The 16,831-nt window shown below is 43.6% G+C and overlaps 1 long non-coding RNA gene across 1 annotated transcript; it reads left to right on the top strand.

The window, feature by feature from the left end:
* Positions 1 to 4,750: 4,750 nt before the first annotated feature.
* On the top strand, positions 4,751 to 8,890 carry LOC122540125. The gene is made up of 3 exons (XR_006309240.1): positions 4,751 to 5,027; positions 5,119 to 5,216; positions 8,556 to 8,890. It is a non-coding gene; the product is annotated as an uncharacterized LOC122540125 (long non-coding RNA).
* The last annotated feature ends 7,941 nt before the right edge of the window (positions 8,891 to 16,831 follow it).

Here is a 16,831-nt window from a genome sequence, read left to right as displayed (position 1 = left end):
ATAGGTAGAATAGGTAGATGAAGGTGGGGGGTGATTCTGATTCATTGGAGCAGAGGATGGTGTGGATAGGTGGGAAGGAAGATGGACAGGAAGGACAGTTCAAGAGGATGGTACTGAGCTGGAGGGTTGGATCTGGGTTAAAGTGGGGGAGGAGAGTTGCGGAAACTTGTAATCAACATGGATCCCATGTGGTTGGAGATGGGGTGTTCTTCCTCCAGTCGTCAGATGGCGAGGACTTGGTGATGGAGGAGGCCCAGGACTTGCATGTCCTTGACAGAGTGGGAGGGCACTTGAAATGATCAGCCACAGGGCGATGGAGTTGTTTAGTGCATGTGTCCCGGAGATGTTCTCTGAAAGATTCCGCAAGTTGGCATCCCTGCCTCCCCGATGTAGAGGAGACCACATCGAGAGCAACGGACACAGTAGATGAGGTGTTTGGATGTGCAGTAAAATCTCTGCCAGATATGGAAGGATCCTTCGGGGCCTTGGATGGAGGTGAGGGGGGAGCTTGGGTGCGGGTTTTATACCTCTTGCGCTGTCAAGGAAAGGTGCCGGGATGGGACCTAACGAGGGAGTCGTGGACGTAATGGTCTCTGCAGAATGCTGATAGGGGTGGGTGGGAAATATTATCTATATGGTGGGGTCTGACTATAGGTGGCGGAAATGGCACTGGGTGATGCAATGTTTGGACCTGATTGGTGGGATGGAAGGTGAGGAAAGTGGTTCTATCCTTGTTGCAGTTGGAGGGTGGGGTTCAAGGGCGGAGGTGCGGGAAGTGGAGGCGATGCGCTGGAGGGCATCATCAACCACATGGGAGGGGAAATTGCGGTCGTTGAAGTAGGAGGCCATCTGGGATGTTCTGGAGTGGAATTGCTCCTCCTAGGAGCAGATGCGGCAGAGGCAGAGGAATTGCAAGTAAGGGATTGGATAGATGGTCAACAAATGTTGGCCTTGCCAGTGACGCCTCTGACCCATGAAAGAATAAGTAAAATCGGAGAACTGCGCAGTTTTATTTCTTTACTGGTGCTAGTAATTTCTTCACTGGAGACAATGAGATGTTGTACTGCGGTACACTGAGATCAACTTTGAGTACAATTGCCAATTATGTGCCTTTGGGGCTTAAAAACTAATCTTCATTATGATGATTCCCTGGGTGCCTTAACCCTAGCAGCTGTTACGTGGCTTTAGTTTTTAGTCTGTGTCAGGAGATCACATGGTGCGCTCATTTCCTGTTTTTGAGAAACAGATTATCGTGGCCCGAATCAGGTCTAAACAGAAGCAACAGTCCATAAAATTGAAGATTAGAGGAACCTTGGTGTACATATTCATGGATCTCTGAAGGTTGATAAGGTAGTTAAGAAAGTATGTGGGATACTTGCCTTTATTAGCCAAAGCATAGAATACAAAAGTAAACAGGTTATGCTGATGGCATTGCACTAGAGAGGATGTGGAGGAGATTTACCAGGATGTTGCCTGGGCTGGAAAGATTAAAGAGGTGGGGATTTTCTTGGAGAAGTGAAGATTGAGAGGAAACCTGACAGAGGTGTGTAAGATTGAGAAGCATAAATAGGAAGATACTTTTTCCATTTGTAAGGGTGACCAATAGCCAGGGGGCATAGATTTACATAAATTTTAAAAGGTAGAGGCTAAGATAAGACTTGAAAAGAAATATATTCATCCAGGATATTAATATGTTCTCCTCATTTGTTCTGCTGCCACCTTCAATGATCCGTGCATGTATACAATACCCAGATTCCTCTGCTCCTACACTCCTTTAGACTTGTAACCCCTATCTTTTACTTGTCTATCCATATCTTTGCTACCAAATTCTGTTTTCTGCATTGAATGGCACATATTCACCCTCTCCACTAACCTATCAGTATACTTTTGAAGTTCTACATTGTCTTCTTCACAGTGGTTCCAAGTTTGCAAAATCAAGATCATTAATAAACATCAGAAGAAGCAAGAGTCCTAGTACTGGATATTGGATAACCTCCCTCCAGACCTTCCTCCAGCATGAAAATGTATCCATTGACCATAACTCTCAGTTTCTATTAGTCAATTGATTTTGTCCCTACTCTCCTTTTATTTGCTTGGTGCAACTGAATCTCAAAAAAGCACTGGGATAGTGTCAGCCTAGTGAAACTATCTGTCTCCGAAAGAGCTGGAATGGAGCTGATACTAGGAGCTGGAGTGCAATCTCAGGAATCCAGTAGAACACAGTCTCAGGAAAAGAAATCAAATTCTTGGGATTCAAGCAATCATTCACTGTAATGGAGCAGTTTCTGAGGATGTTCTGAAGTTAAATCTTGTAAAGTGAAGAATTGAAACCTTTTGTTACGAAGCCGATGTTTTGAGAGTTTATGATCCGCAGTATCACCATATCTGGAATTGCTGAGGAACCCATTGGATCTATCTATTCGCTATTTGACTACTGTTTGTCTAGTACCTATGTATTCCTCATGTTAATTCGAGATGTTGGAGTGTAAGTTATGTCTATGTGGTAGATTATTTTACAGTTCTAACATTATATCTTATTGCTGTTTGTACAAAACTATGGTATCTTATGGTTTTCTTCTCTTACCAAGTAGCTAGGATTGCAAATGTAAACAATACTGGTTTACATTAAACAATAACTTTAAACAATAACATTACTGGTCATTAATCAGTCCACGACATAAATCTGGTCTCATTAGTGTTCATAACAGTTTGAAAATGTTGTACAGATTCAAGGTAACGCACATGTGGAGCCCTTAAAAAAGGGAGCATATTAGATCATCATGAAATGCATGTAGAATTATTTTATGAACCTGTTTAGATGTTCATCAGGAAGATAATTAACTTTGGTAGGTACGCACTGAGACTTTCAAACTGAGAGTGGCTGTTATGGGAAGATTGAAACAAGAACAGAAGTTGGGCAAGTTGTTGAACTATTAGTGAGGGAACATCTTGCAGACAGTGATCACAACTCTGTTAGATTCAAGATTGTTATGAATGGCACAGTGACTCAGTGGTTAGCACTGCTGCCTCACAGTGCCAGGGACCTATGTTTGATTCCAGCCTCGGGCAATGGTGTGTGTGGAGTTTGCATGTTCTCCTCATGTCTGTGTGGGTTTCCTCTGGGTGCTCCAGTTTCCTACCACAGTCCAAAGATGTGCAGATTAGATGGTTTGGCCATGCTAAATTGCCCATAGTGTTCAGGGATGTGTAGATCAGGTACATTAGCCATAGGGAATGCAGGATTATAAGAATAGGTTAGGGGGATGGGTCTGGGTTGGATACTCTACAGAGGGTTGGTGTGGAGTTGTTGGACTGAAAGGCCTGTTTCCACACTGGGCCTGGATATATGGACAAGGATGGGCCTGATATCAAAGTTGTCAATTGGAAGAAGGCTGATTTTAATAAGATCAGAAATGATTTGGCCAAAGTGAACTGGGAGTAAGTATTTTCAGATAAATCTTTCTCAGAATAGTGGAATGCATTCAAGAAGAAAATATGCAGAGTTTCCAGCCAACGTGGTCCAATAAAGAAATACATTCTGTGAACCCAAGATACCAATGGATATACAGCATTAGATTCAGAGAAAAGGGGAGGCTTATGACAAGTACCAAGAGCTCAAAACATTAGAAGACTTAATGGAGTATCAAATGCAAGAGCAAACTTAAAGGGAGATTAGGAGAGCTGAAAGGGAACATGAAAGGGTACTAGCAGCTAAAATAAAAGAAAATCAGAAATTGTTTTGCAGTTATGTTAAGGATAATGGGAGAGCTGAACCTATTTGTGCATTGAGCTAGAGATTTTACGAAGGGTTTTAAATGAATACATTGGGTCAGTGTGCACAAGTGAGAGAGACAATATGGATGTAGAAATCAGGAGAAAGACCTATGATACAATTAAAGAAATTAGCACATACTGAGAGGAGGTTCCAAGTGACCTGACATGCTTAAAAGTGGATAGATATCTGGAGCCAAGTGAAATGTAAAGCAGGTTGTTGAGTGAGACAAAGGAGGAAATAGCAGAGGCACTTGTTCAATTCCTCTCTAACCACAGGAGAGGTGCCAGAAGCCTGGAGAACAGCCAATGTGGTACCATTATTCCAGAAGGGAGCAAGTGATAAACCAACAAACTACAGGCCACTCAATCCAATCTTGGTTGTGCTAATCTATTGTGTGCAATTCTGAGGGACAGGATTAACTTGCATTTGGAGAGGCATGGATTAATTAAGGACAGTCAGTATGGTTTTATTAAGTGAAATTCATGTCTGAGCAACTTGATTAAATTATTTCAAGAAGTGACCAGGTGTGTAGATGGGTGCAATGTTTTTGGTGTAGTCTACTTGATAAATCTGAAAAAATGGGATTAGAATAATTTAGTGGTTGTTTCTGACCAGCCTCGTCACAATAAGATGAAAAGCCTTATCCTGTGCTGTAGATGATGATGATGACTCCATGATCCTGTGCATCAGGTGAAGGAAGTGAATTACTGAGGTTGGTGGATATAGTGCTGCTTTGTCCTGGATAATATCAAGTTTCTTGATCGTTGTTGGAACTATATTCATCCAGTCAAGTGGGACTTATCAAACTTCTCACTTGTATCTTATGATGGGCAGGCTTTGGGGAGTTAGGAAGTAAATTACTTGCTTCAGAATTCCAAGCCTCATTCTGCTGTTGCAGCCATGGTATTTGTCTGTGCATTCAGTTCCATTTCTGGCCAATGGTAAATGACAGTGTATTGATTTTGTGCAGTTAGATGTCTCCCAGGAAGATTCCCTGCACCTAGTAAAAATAAAAACACTGCTTCTGTCTTTCGGCATGTTGCTAACAATTTCCATTTGATTTGTTCCTTTAACCAGGCAGTAAGAAAACTCAATGGTTTGATCGTGATGACCCAGTAGGAAATGGTGATTTTGAGGATCTGGAGAACCTTCGGAAGGAAAATCCTGGTCAGATCTGCGATAGCCCAATTGCCTGTGAAGTACAGACAGTGTCAAACCAGTCAGCCTCAAGCACTGGGGATGTTATTCCTGAGTAATTAAACTATTCGTACTACAGTATTTTCATACTGCAATTTTATGTTTTACCAATTACATCATCATCCTCTTTGGTTTTGCCTCAATAGGTGCAGCACATTGACTGGGTTTACTTGCGTGAATAAAGAACAAAAGTTTAAGCTCTGTGAAGATTACAAAATACGATTTACCTGCCCTTAATCTTTTTGTGAGTAATGGACATTTGGAAACAGTGATTTGTTGACTACCTTGATTGTATTGACGGCGGAGGTATTGTGGGTTGATGTGGCAAGGTGGAGCCTATGGCCTCCTTTACCGACTGTGTCAGCTCATGCCAAAACATTCACGTTGTCTTGTACCTTCATTCTTTGCCCTTACAACCATATGCCACCTCACATACCATGGGAAAATATCAGGATCCATATTGAGGTTAAGTACAGATTAAATAAAGCAGTTAAGCTACAGAAATACTACAATATAGCATTTAAGATTGTATCAATACACAATTATTAGAACTGAAAGTGCAGTTTTTTTTCAGCTCACAGATATATGTAAGCTGTTTTTCAATTTTTAAAAGGTAGTCTATTTAAATAGATTGATAGCTTGACTGTTCTACAGATATTCCCTGCTGTTTATGAATAATTATATCTCTCAAAATTCAGTGCTCACACTGTGCAATAAAACCCAAACTCCAGCAAAAATGGAGTCTGTTTGCCATAAAATATGGATGAGCATGCTCAAATATTAGACAAACATGGATCTACATCATCCACAATATTTCTGATAAATTGTGCCAAGCAGCTGTATATACAAAGGTTGATTCTAGCCTTGCTAAACAGTAGCATCGGCTTTTGTACTATTTTCAACACTTTTTAAGTAAAGGTTAAAATGGCAAATGAAGGATCACCTCAAAAGGTCTGCCGTTCTCAGTTAGTAAGAAGAAACAACACAACAATGAAAGATTGAGTCTGAGAGTCTCTCATCTTTCTGGTTTTTCAGTTCCATATTTGTGACATTTCTACTGTTAATTGTCAAATGAATTATAAGTTATATGTGGATTGCATTTGATACCAAGAAAACTTCCTGCTTTGACTCAGGAAGTGTGGTGAGACCATTGCTCAATGTTGCATTCCCAAGTTCTGAAAGTCTTCCATTCACATGGAATTGCAGTCTTCCAAGCGGGCTGAAGACAAGACAGCCACCTCCAAAAGCAGATTAGAGATGGAGGCAGGTGAAGCCAGCAATGTAAAAGGCCTACCTCCATGGGGTCGTTGACCTATTCCTCTACATGGTTCTTAGGCCCCCTAATCCTCATACCCCTCATCCACCCAAAATTCTCCATGTCCCCTATTTGCTTCCTTACTCCCATGCCCCTTTCATGTAATCTGAGCATCTTCCATGCCCTCACAATGTTGCCCATTCATTCCCCATGCCCCCATATACCCTTTCAACCAGAATCTACAGAATTTAGGAGCTAAATAAAATCACTGGGAAAAAAAACCTTTTTCACAAAATAAGTCCTTTCCCGTCAAGTGATGATTATTCTGTCAAAATAAATAAACAAATATTCGTAACCCTCTTCTAAACATCTAATTATTTTAACTGCTCATAAAACTATAAGGCAAAACAAGGTACAGTCCTCCCCACAAAGTATATCCAAATTCCATTGAGCTAAATCCATTAATGTTGCTTGGAACGCAACACTGCAATTGGAATGGCATGATATTTCACAGCTAAGTAAACCTTACAGAGCTCAATAGAAAGACATCATTAAAGTTGCTTGATCAGTTGCCTGTTCCTTTATTTAAAAAGCCCAATGCTGTTCAAGTCAAAGGAGTCCTTTTCTCAAAGTGTTATCTGATTTTTAAATTTATTATCAATGCTAAATTCAAAGCATAGTCACCTGCCTTAAATCAGATTTCTATATAGTTGAAGCAGATAGACACTGTATCCATTAGTTAAAGTACTCTCATGCATGGGAATACATGCACAATTTAATGGTCATTTACCTTTTAAGGACAGACTCTTATACTGAATTACTGCTTTAAAATCATATTTAAATTATCGTACACTATTAGGCTATGACATATGAAGTTAGTAAAACTGTTTAAATCTACCTTTTGAAAGGTTCACAATCCACAGCAGGCTTTCCCCAAGATTCATGAAACAATTTACCTGGAAGGTCCCCTTAGCTTTCAGAAACCATACCTGCCTCATGGATCATATCACTATCAGGTGAAATTACATTTGGAGAGGCTTTTAAATGGAAACCCTGATATAATATTCCATCAGAATCATGTTGCAATCTACCATGTTTCTGGCCCTGGCTCACAGAATCATACATATAATGACTTCCACAAAAGTCATAATAGTATAAGATTGTGGCCATGCACACCTCAAATGTGGGCCTCTGGATATGGTTCAGTCAGTGCTGACAGCAAAAGATCTGTCCCATAAGAGTTTCTGTGTAAATTTTCATTGAGTTGCACTTCTTTAAATACATTAATCTTTGAAGAAATACATTTTTAAGCATTGCATGATAATTCACTATAAAAGAACCATTGAGCCTGATGGATTGAACACAAAGAATATCATCTTCAAGCTCCATTCCATTAAAAAAAGCCTCTGCTTAATCCAGGGAATAAAGACATCCCACTTCGATTTAGCAGCAATGCTTTTGTGAAACTGAGTTGCTTTTAAAAGTGAATTCTTGGTACATTCTGAACTCAACTCTATTTTTGTAATGTGTTTTGAGAGAGCAGATATTCATAAAAATGTTTAAATATTAAATGTTTTGAAACCTAATCTGTGCCGCTGTTGTACAGAGCTGTTGTTAGTGGGCAGATTTCCACGAGTCACAGTCATCACTTTTGCTTCTCAATCTTCAGCTACCAATATACGTCGATAAAGAGTGGCACCAGAAAGGGCACAGCAGGTCAGGCGGTGTCTGACCAGAGTTGAAGTTTTGGGCATAACCCTTCATCAGGACCAAAACATCTATTCTCTTGCTCCTCAGATGCTGCCTGCCTTGTGCCTTTTCCAGCGCCACACTCTGACTCTCGAGCATCAGCAGTCCTCACTATCTCCTAGCTACCAGTATAAACCCAACAAGACAGTGTAACCACTGTCTTATGTCCATATGTCTAAGTTGATTCTAAAAACATGGGAAGTTCATGGCTTGGAGAGGGTGGACGCTAGGAAATTGTTTCCGTTAGGCGAGGAGACTAAGACCCATGGAGACAGCCTTAGAATTAGAGGGGGTAAATTCAGAATAGAAATGTGGAGACATTTCTTCAGCCAGAGAGTGGTGGGCCTGTGGAATTTATTGCTGCAGAGTGTAGTGGAGGCCGGGACGCTAAATGTCTTCAAGGCAGAAATTGATAAATTCTTGATGTCACAAGGAATTAAGGGCTACGGGAGAATGCGGGTAAGTGGAGTTGAAATGCCCATCAGCCATGATTGAATGGCGGAGTGGACTCGATGGGCCGAATGGCCTTACTTCCGCTCCTATGTCTTAAGTTCCTAATCGCATGTCATTTTTTTCTAGGGACAAGTGAGCAGGAAAGCAGTCACAGGACCTGCCTCTGGAGCCAGCCAGGCCTGCTTCAGGCTCAATATTTGATGGAGTTGCTGTACATAAACATTAGTCTGATGGATTTGGAGACAAATAAAAAGCAGTTACAGAGAGAAAGTCACATCATATAGACTTGGAGTTACTGACTAATCACATTGAACTATACTACCTGCATAACTGTATAGAAATTGAATTTATATATCATTTTGAGAAATGTTGGAAATTGGTAATTATTAGGGAGCAGAACTCTTGGAGCTGTATGCATTTAGTTATAGTAATTAACAAATAGGTTGCATGTGAGGGAAAAGTGGGAAACTCAATAATATGAATAAAATTTGTTATCTAATTATTATTAGTGTAATTCTTAGAATATTCCACACATTTAATCTTTGCAAATACAGTATTCAGTAATTAAATCAAGGGATAACTTACTATCAAAAACATTCCCAAAATGGAAAAGGACATGTCTCATTCCTAATGTGGAGTAACAGTGTCACCAGTTTAAATCAATTCAGGAGATATGCATACTACCAGCAAAGCCAAAAGGTATTATCCATGCCTTTCAGCCCTGAGATGGTGGAGGTGGTGGTGAAGTTAGCTTCATGAATTGCTGTAGTCTCTGGGGTGTAGGGACACCCACAAGGCTGTTAAGGATGCATTTCCAAGATTTTGACCCAGCAATACTGAAGGAACATGCTTTTGAGACAGGATGGTGGGTGACTTGGAGGAGAACTTGCAGGTATGTGGTGCCCTTGTTCTCCTGGTGGTAGAGATTATAAGGTTTGGAAGGTTCTATAAAGGGAGTAGGGCATTTTACAGAGATGCGAAAGTGAGGACTGCAGGTGCTGGAGATTAGAGTTGAGAGTGTGGTGCTAGAAAAGCACAGCAGGTCAGGCAGCATCTGAGGAGCAGGCAATGTTTCAGGTAAAAGCCCGTCATTAGGAATCAGGCTTTGAGCTGAGGGGGTGGTGAGGTAAATGGGAGGGGAGTGGGGCTGGGGAGAAGGTAGCTGAAAGTGCGATAGGTAGATGGAGATGGGAGTAATGGTGATAGGTTGGAGAGGAGGGTGGAGCAGATAGGTGGGAAGGAAGATGGACAGGTTATGAGGGTGGTGCTGAGTTGGAAGGTTGGGTTTGGGATAAGGTAGGGGGAGGGGAACTGAGGAAACTGGTAAAATCCACATTGTTGCCAAGGGGTTGGAGGGTCCTGAGGTGGACGATGAGGCATTCTTCCTCCAGGCATCGGGTGGTTAGGGAGTGGCGATGGAGCAGGCCTAGGACCTACGTGTCCTTGCCAGAGTGGGAGGGGGAGTTGAAGTGTTCAGCTATGGGGCAGTGGGGTTGTTAATGCAGGAGATGCTGCAGGTTTGATGGTAAGGTTGGGGTTGGAGTGGAGGGTTGGACCGCATCTGTTCCCAGGATGACCAATTCCATCTCAGAAAGTCCCAGTTGGCTGCCTCCTTCCACAATCGCAACTTCCTTCCCACGTAGTTGACGATGCCCTCCAGCACATCTCCTCCATTTCACATACCACCGCCCTTGAACCCCACCACACCCAATACAACAAGGACTGAATGCCCCGATCCTCACCTTCCACCCCACAAACCTTCGCATGCAACGCATCATCCTCTGCCACTTCTGCCAACTCCAAACGGACCCACCACCAGAGACATAGTTCCCTCCCCACGCTTATCAGCATTCCGAAAAGGCCATTCCCTCTGCGACTCCCTCGTCAGGTCCACACCCCTCCACCAGGCCACACCCCACTCCTGGCACCTTTGCTGCCACCACAGAATTGCGAAACCTGTGCCCACACCACTCCCCTCACCTCTGTCCAAGGCCCCAGGCGATCCTTCCATATCCATCAAAAATTTACCTGTACCTCTACCAATGTCATCTATTGCATCCGGTGTGATCTCTACATCAGGGAGGCAGGACGCCACCTTCCAGATAATTTCAGAGGACATCTCTGGGACACCATACCCACCAACCACACGCCCCATGGCTGAACACTTCAACTTCCCCTCCTGTTCCATCAAGGGCATACAGGTCCTGAGCCTCCTCCACTACCAAACCGTTACGACCCAACACCTGGAGGAGGAACGCCTCATATTCCGTCTTGGGACCCTTCAACAAAATGGGATAAATGTGGATTTCAACAGATTCCTCATTTCCCCTTCCCTCACGTTATCCCAGTCCCAACCGTCCAACACAGCACCACTCTCCAGACCTGTCCATCACTCCCTCCTCTGACCTATCACCTTCTCCCTCACCTTCATCCACCCCCAAACCCCACTTCCGACCCATTTATCTCTCAGCCCCGCCCCACAAGCCTCATTCCTGATGAATGGCTTCTGCCCAAAACGTCGATCCTCCTGCTCCTCGGATGCTCCCTGACCTGTGATGCAACTGGGATGGAAATGTGTTGCTGGAAAAGCGCAGCAGGTCAGGCAGCATCTAGGGAACAGGAGAATCGACGTTTCGGGCATTAGCCCTTCTTCAGGAATTTCAGGCAGCATCTAGGGAACAGGAGAATCGACATTTCGGGCATTAGCCCTTCTTCAGGACCTGCTGCGCTTTTCCAGCAACACATTTCCATCTCTGATCTCCAGCATCTGCAGACCTCACTTTCTCCTGTGATGCAACTGGTCAAACAACTCAGCTTTAAGTAAAACAATTTATTTAAACACTACAGTTAAAACATGAACAAAAGAAAGCAGAATTTAGACTAACTTACTTGTTGGAAAACTTAACAGAATCCTTGATACAATAACTTAACTAACTACCTGTTTCAATATAGTAATATCCCAGAAACACACCCCTTGGCAAAAAAGTAAATTTAATCACAGATCATTCAGACGGGATTCTAATCCAGGAGTGATTTCGGAGAAAGTCAGTTAGGAATCATTTACTGAAGCTTGCAAACCCTCTGGTACTCAAATCTTGTGACTGCTACAAAAAAACGAGAACCTGACCTGGGAGAACTGACCACTCCCCTTCCATTGTTAAACTGTTTTTAAAAAAACTCTAATTCGGGCTGACGCCTAGCCACTTCGGCACCTGTACCTTTACAATGTCTCTTCAAAAAAACCCAGGAGAAAGTAACCTTTTTAAAATACAGCATCGCCACATTCCAGAGTTAACAAGATATGTTATAAATACCATAGACACCCCAGCAAAGCTGCACTCTTGACAAAACACTTTGAAATAAACACATTTTTATAACTCAAGAGCCTCATGTCATTAACAGAGTTTGTTTCATCCATATATCATTATATTATACTTTCAGCAATTTGATAACATGACAGTCTCAACTTTACAACTTCTATTGTTACATATCAATATAGCTGGTCATCCTTATACAAACATTTAATTTATGGACTCTTGTTCATACAAACAGCTATTGTGTTTTGTCCTTTTTTTTAGATTACTTACAATGTGGAAACAGGCCCTTCGGCCCAACAAGTCCACACTGACCCACCCAGACCCATTCCCCTACATTTGCTCCTTCACCTAACACTACAGGCAATTTAGCAGGGCAATTCACCTAACCTGAACATTTTTGGACTGTGGGAGGAAACCAGAGCACCTGGAAGAAACCCACACAGATACGGGGAGAATGTGCAAGCTCCACACACACAGTTGCCTAAGGCGGGAATTGAACCCAGGTCTCTGGCGCTGTGAGGCAGCAGTGCTAACCACCGTGCCACCCATAATTGTACTACAACATGCGAGTACTCAAGAACAGAGCCCGTTCATAACTAGGGAATGCCTGTACCATTGTATATTTATCTTGTCCCTAATTCTGTCACCCCTTCTTATTGTTCTTTGTATTCCATGGAATATAAGGAGAGTAGCACCTTTCTCAAACAGAAGTATTTCAAACATTTGCTTGATAAGGTAGGGAATGAAAGACTTCAGCCTTGCAGAATTGAAACAAAGGAGTATACACTTAGGAATTACACAATGTATTGTAAAACTGTGTTCTGAACTCTAAGCCTCTGATAACAACAGCCATCTTCCTGATCCTCATGAATGGTTCTATCCCTTTGACTTCCATTGATAATAGTTTTGCCAGAGATTCATGACTCCATCTCAATCAATTAGTGAATTTATTCAGCATTTACACCTGTCTTTAAATAAACCTGATGAAAACCTGACAGAGCCCAAAATGAATATTGGTGAGAAGAGCATTGGTGAATGGCAATAATACTGAACTGCTTGATGTTTTTCTCTTATACTTCTTCACTGGTGCTGAGCATATGAAGGAGTCCTGAATCTGTAAGAGCAGGAGGTTATTTTGACTTTGAGAATTTTGGGAAAGCCCTACATCAGGTCTTCTTACTAATTAACGAAACTAAAGTTCTACAAGAGGCTGATTATAAAGATATCCTTAGTTACACCGTAATGATGTTTCTACTGCATGATATTTTTAAATCTTGTGATATACTCTTTGTAAATACAGTGATGAGAAACCGTAATTTTTTTGTCAAAATGTTTTATTAGCTCAAAAGTTGTTTAAAAAAAAAAAGAACTAATTGGTCAAAGATACAATTCAGCATGAATCTAGTCAGATGTGAAAACTCAGTTTCCTGTGAGGCAATGAAGAAATAAACATCTTTGCAGAATCTCAAAGCTCAGATTTTTGGGGGACCAAGACAAAACAGCTGGGTAATAAGGCAATTATTATATTCTTGTGTTAATCAAGCTCAGCATTGAAATGTTTCTGAGCTGCTCAGAGTCTAAATATTGGAAGCCACAGATGTATGGGGAACTGGACCTGTCATAGCCAGCCTAGTAGTCAAAAGGCATATTTTGTAATTCAGCCATTTACAGTTGGTGAGTTGAGTACTTTGTGAGTTACTGTTGAATCTTCATAGATTTTGTTAAGTGGAGAAGACAGGTGTTCAGCCGGCGAAGATTTTGAATCGTCCTAAGAATGAGTTGGAAGGAAGGGCTGAAGGGCAATGCACACACATGTACCTGTACAGCGCTGACTGGCAGAACTGAGGCCAGGCCAGCCGACATTACACAAAACATAGAATAGTACAGGCCTTTCGGCCCTCAATGTTGTGCCAGCCTTTAACCTACTCTATGATCAGACTTAACCTTATTACCTTTCACTGTACTATCTTCCATGTGCCGATCCAAGAGTCGTTTAAATGTCCATAATGTATCTGACTACCACTGCTGGCAGTGCGTTCCACACACCCACCTATCTCTGACATCTCCCCTAAACCTTCCCCCAATTACCTTAAAATTATACCCCCTCATGATAGACATTTCTGCCATGGGAAACAGTCTCTGGCTATTCACTCTATCTATGTATCTCATCATCTTGTTCACCTCTAACAAGTAACCTCTCATCCTTCTTCACTCCAATGAGAAAAGCCCTAGCTCCCTCAACCTTTCTTCATAAGGCATGCCCTCCAGTCCAGACAGCATCCTGGTAAATCTCCTCTGCATTGTCTCTAAAGCTTCCACATCTTTCCTATAATGAGGTGACCTGAACTGAACACAATATTCCAAGTGTGGTCTAACCAGGGCTCTATAGAGCTGCAGCATAACTTCATGGCTCTTAAACTCAGTCCCCCTGCTAATGAAAGCCAACACACCACATGCCTTCTTAACAACCCTATCAACATGGGTGGCAACATTGAGGGATCTATGGACATGGACCCCAAGATCCCTTTGTTCCTCCACACTGCCAAGAATCCTACCTTTAACCCTGTATTCTGCATTCAAATTCAACCTTCCAAAGTGAACAGCTTAACACTTTTCTGGGTTGAATTCCATCTGCCACTTATCAGCCCAGCTCTGCATCCTGCCAATGTCCTATTGTAACTTACAACAATCCAGCACACTATTCACAACTCCACCAACTTTTGTGTCATCCGCAAACTTACTAACACACCCTTCCATTTCCCTCATCCAAGTCATTGATAAAAGTCACAAACAGCACAGGTCCCAGAGCAGATCCCTGTGGAATACCACTGGTTACCACGCTCCAGGCTGAATACTTGAAGAAGGTGGAAGAGCACACACCGGTCGATCGGACAGTGTTTGTCAAGAAGATTTTGCTGGAGTGCTGTGGGTTCAAAGTAGCAAACATCAAGATGTTCTCTCATGTGCATATGTGACCAGTTCGAACGGGCCTCGGGGGCCAAGGTAAACCGAGGCAAGAGCGAGGCCATGCTATTCAGGAACTGGGCCGACCAATCCTCGATCCCCTTCACCGTCAGGACCGATCACATGAAGGTGCTGGGTATTTGGTTTGGGGGGCGCTGGGGCGTACGCCAAATCTTGGGAGGAGCGTATCAGCAAAGTGAGGCAGAAACTGGGCAGATGGAAGCTACGGTCGCTCTCCATCGCAGGAAAAAAACCTGGTCATCAGGTGTGAAAAACTGTCATTGCTATTATACGTGGCACAGGTCTGGCCTATTCCCAGAACCTGTGCCGCTGCAGTCATACAGTTTATATGGAGGTCAAAGATAGACCGGGTCCGAAGGGACTAGCTGTACAAAGATCTGGGCAACGGGGGAAAAAATACCCCCAATGCCACCCTCACCCTGATGGCCACCTTTGTGTGTGGCTGCATCAAGCTGTGCGTGGATCCCCGGTATGCAAACATCAAATGTCACTACGTACTGAGGTTCTACCTGTCCCCGGTGTTGCGAAGGATGGGCCTGGCCTCGCTGCCGCGGAACGCTCCGAGTAGTTGGACCGTTCCGAATCACCTGTCCATCATGGAGAAATTTATGAAGAAAAACACCTTTGACCACAAGTCCATCAGGAAGTGGTCAGCACGTAGTGTCCGTGAGACTCGAGCGGTTCCCTGGGCAGACTGTCAAAGCCATTTGGCAGGATGCCTCATCGCCAGAACTTTCCAACACGCACCAAGACATGGCTTGGCTGGTGGTGAGAAGGGCTCTGCCTGTGAGATCCTTTATGTATGCCTGGACTCTCTGCCGCACCGCATGCTGCCCTCGAAGCAGCTGCAGGGGGGACGAGACTGTCACACACCTCCTTTTAGAATGTACCTATGCAGAAGAAGTCTGGAGAGGAATGCAGTGGTGTTTGTCGAGGTTCGTCCAGAGCAGCACCGTGAGGCGGGACTCCGTGCTCCACGGCCTGTTCCCCAGGACGCACGCCGAGACGAACATCAACTGTGCCTGGAGGATCATCAACTCGGTGAAGGACGCTCTCTGGGTGGTCCGAAACCTGCTGATCTTCCAGCTGAAGGAGTTGACCCCGACTGAGTGTTGCAGACTGGCACATTCCAAGGTCCAGGACTAAGTGTTGAGGGACGCGATGAAGCTTGCGGCAGCTGCCGCCAAGGCGCGGTGGGGGAAGACCACCGTGTAACATCTGCCTGCCTAAAGAAGAACAGGGGGCCCGCGCAGTCATTTGGGCTCTGCTGACGCCTCAGCTAAATATGTAATCGTTCAGACCTGGAAATAGGAATGATTACTCTGTTTCGGTATGCAAACAAATGGGATGTTTATACATGTATGGCATGTCCACTGTACAGACCATTAAAGTATTTTATGAATAAAGTATATTTTTGAAATAAAAAAAAAAGTGTACTGCCTGCAAGATTTCCTAGGGGTGGGCTATTTCGATGTGACCTTCAGGAGCGTGAAGAATTGCGAGCAGCTCCTGAAGGTCTTCAAGGAGAAGGAAGGGGAACCTCTGTTCTCCATCTTGTCGGCGGTCCTGTTGTGTGTGCTTCCTGCGCAGAGGAGTCAGGTTGTAACAATCCAGATGTACAACCCTCACGTCCCAGCAGCAGATGTCCTGACCTTCTTGAGAAGATACGTCCAGGTCGAGGGAGAGAGTACCGATGTGGTCGATCCTTTCGGGATCTGGACCAGCAAACGACAGGTCAGGGTAACCCTGAGGGTCGATGCCAGTGGGAACATCCTCCACCCACCCTCCAGCTTTGCCATCAGAGGAAGCAGAGGTTACCTGATGTACGCAGGGAGATTAGATAGATAACTTACAGTGTGGAAACAGGCCCTTCGGCCCAACAAGTCCACACCGACCCGCCGAAGTGTAACCCATCCAGACCCATTCCCCTACATTTACCCCTTCACCTAACACTACAGGCAATTTAGCATGGTCAATTCACCTAACCTGCACATTTTTGGATTGTGAGAGGAAACCGGAGCACCCGGAGGAAACCCACGCAGACACAGGGAAAATGTGCAAACTCCACACAGTCAGTCACCTGAGGCAGGAACTGAACCC

Source organism: Chiloscyllium plagiosum, chromosome 34 (genome assembly GCF_004010195.1).
Source record: "Chiloscyllium plagiosum isolate BGI_BamShark_2017 chromosome 34, ASM401019v2, whole genome shotgun sequence".
NCBI lineage: Eukaryota > Metazoa > Chordata > Chondrichthyes > Orectolobiformes > Hemiscylliidae > Chiloscyllium > Chiloscyllium plagiosum.
Note: the sequence above shows the minus strand (reverse complement) of the source record. Positions and strands in the feature narration are given on the sequence as shown.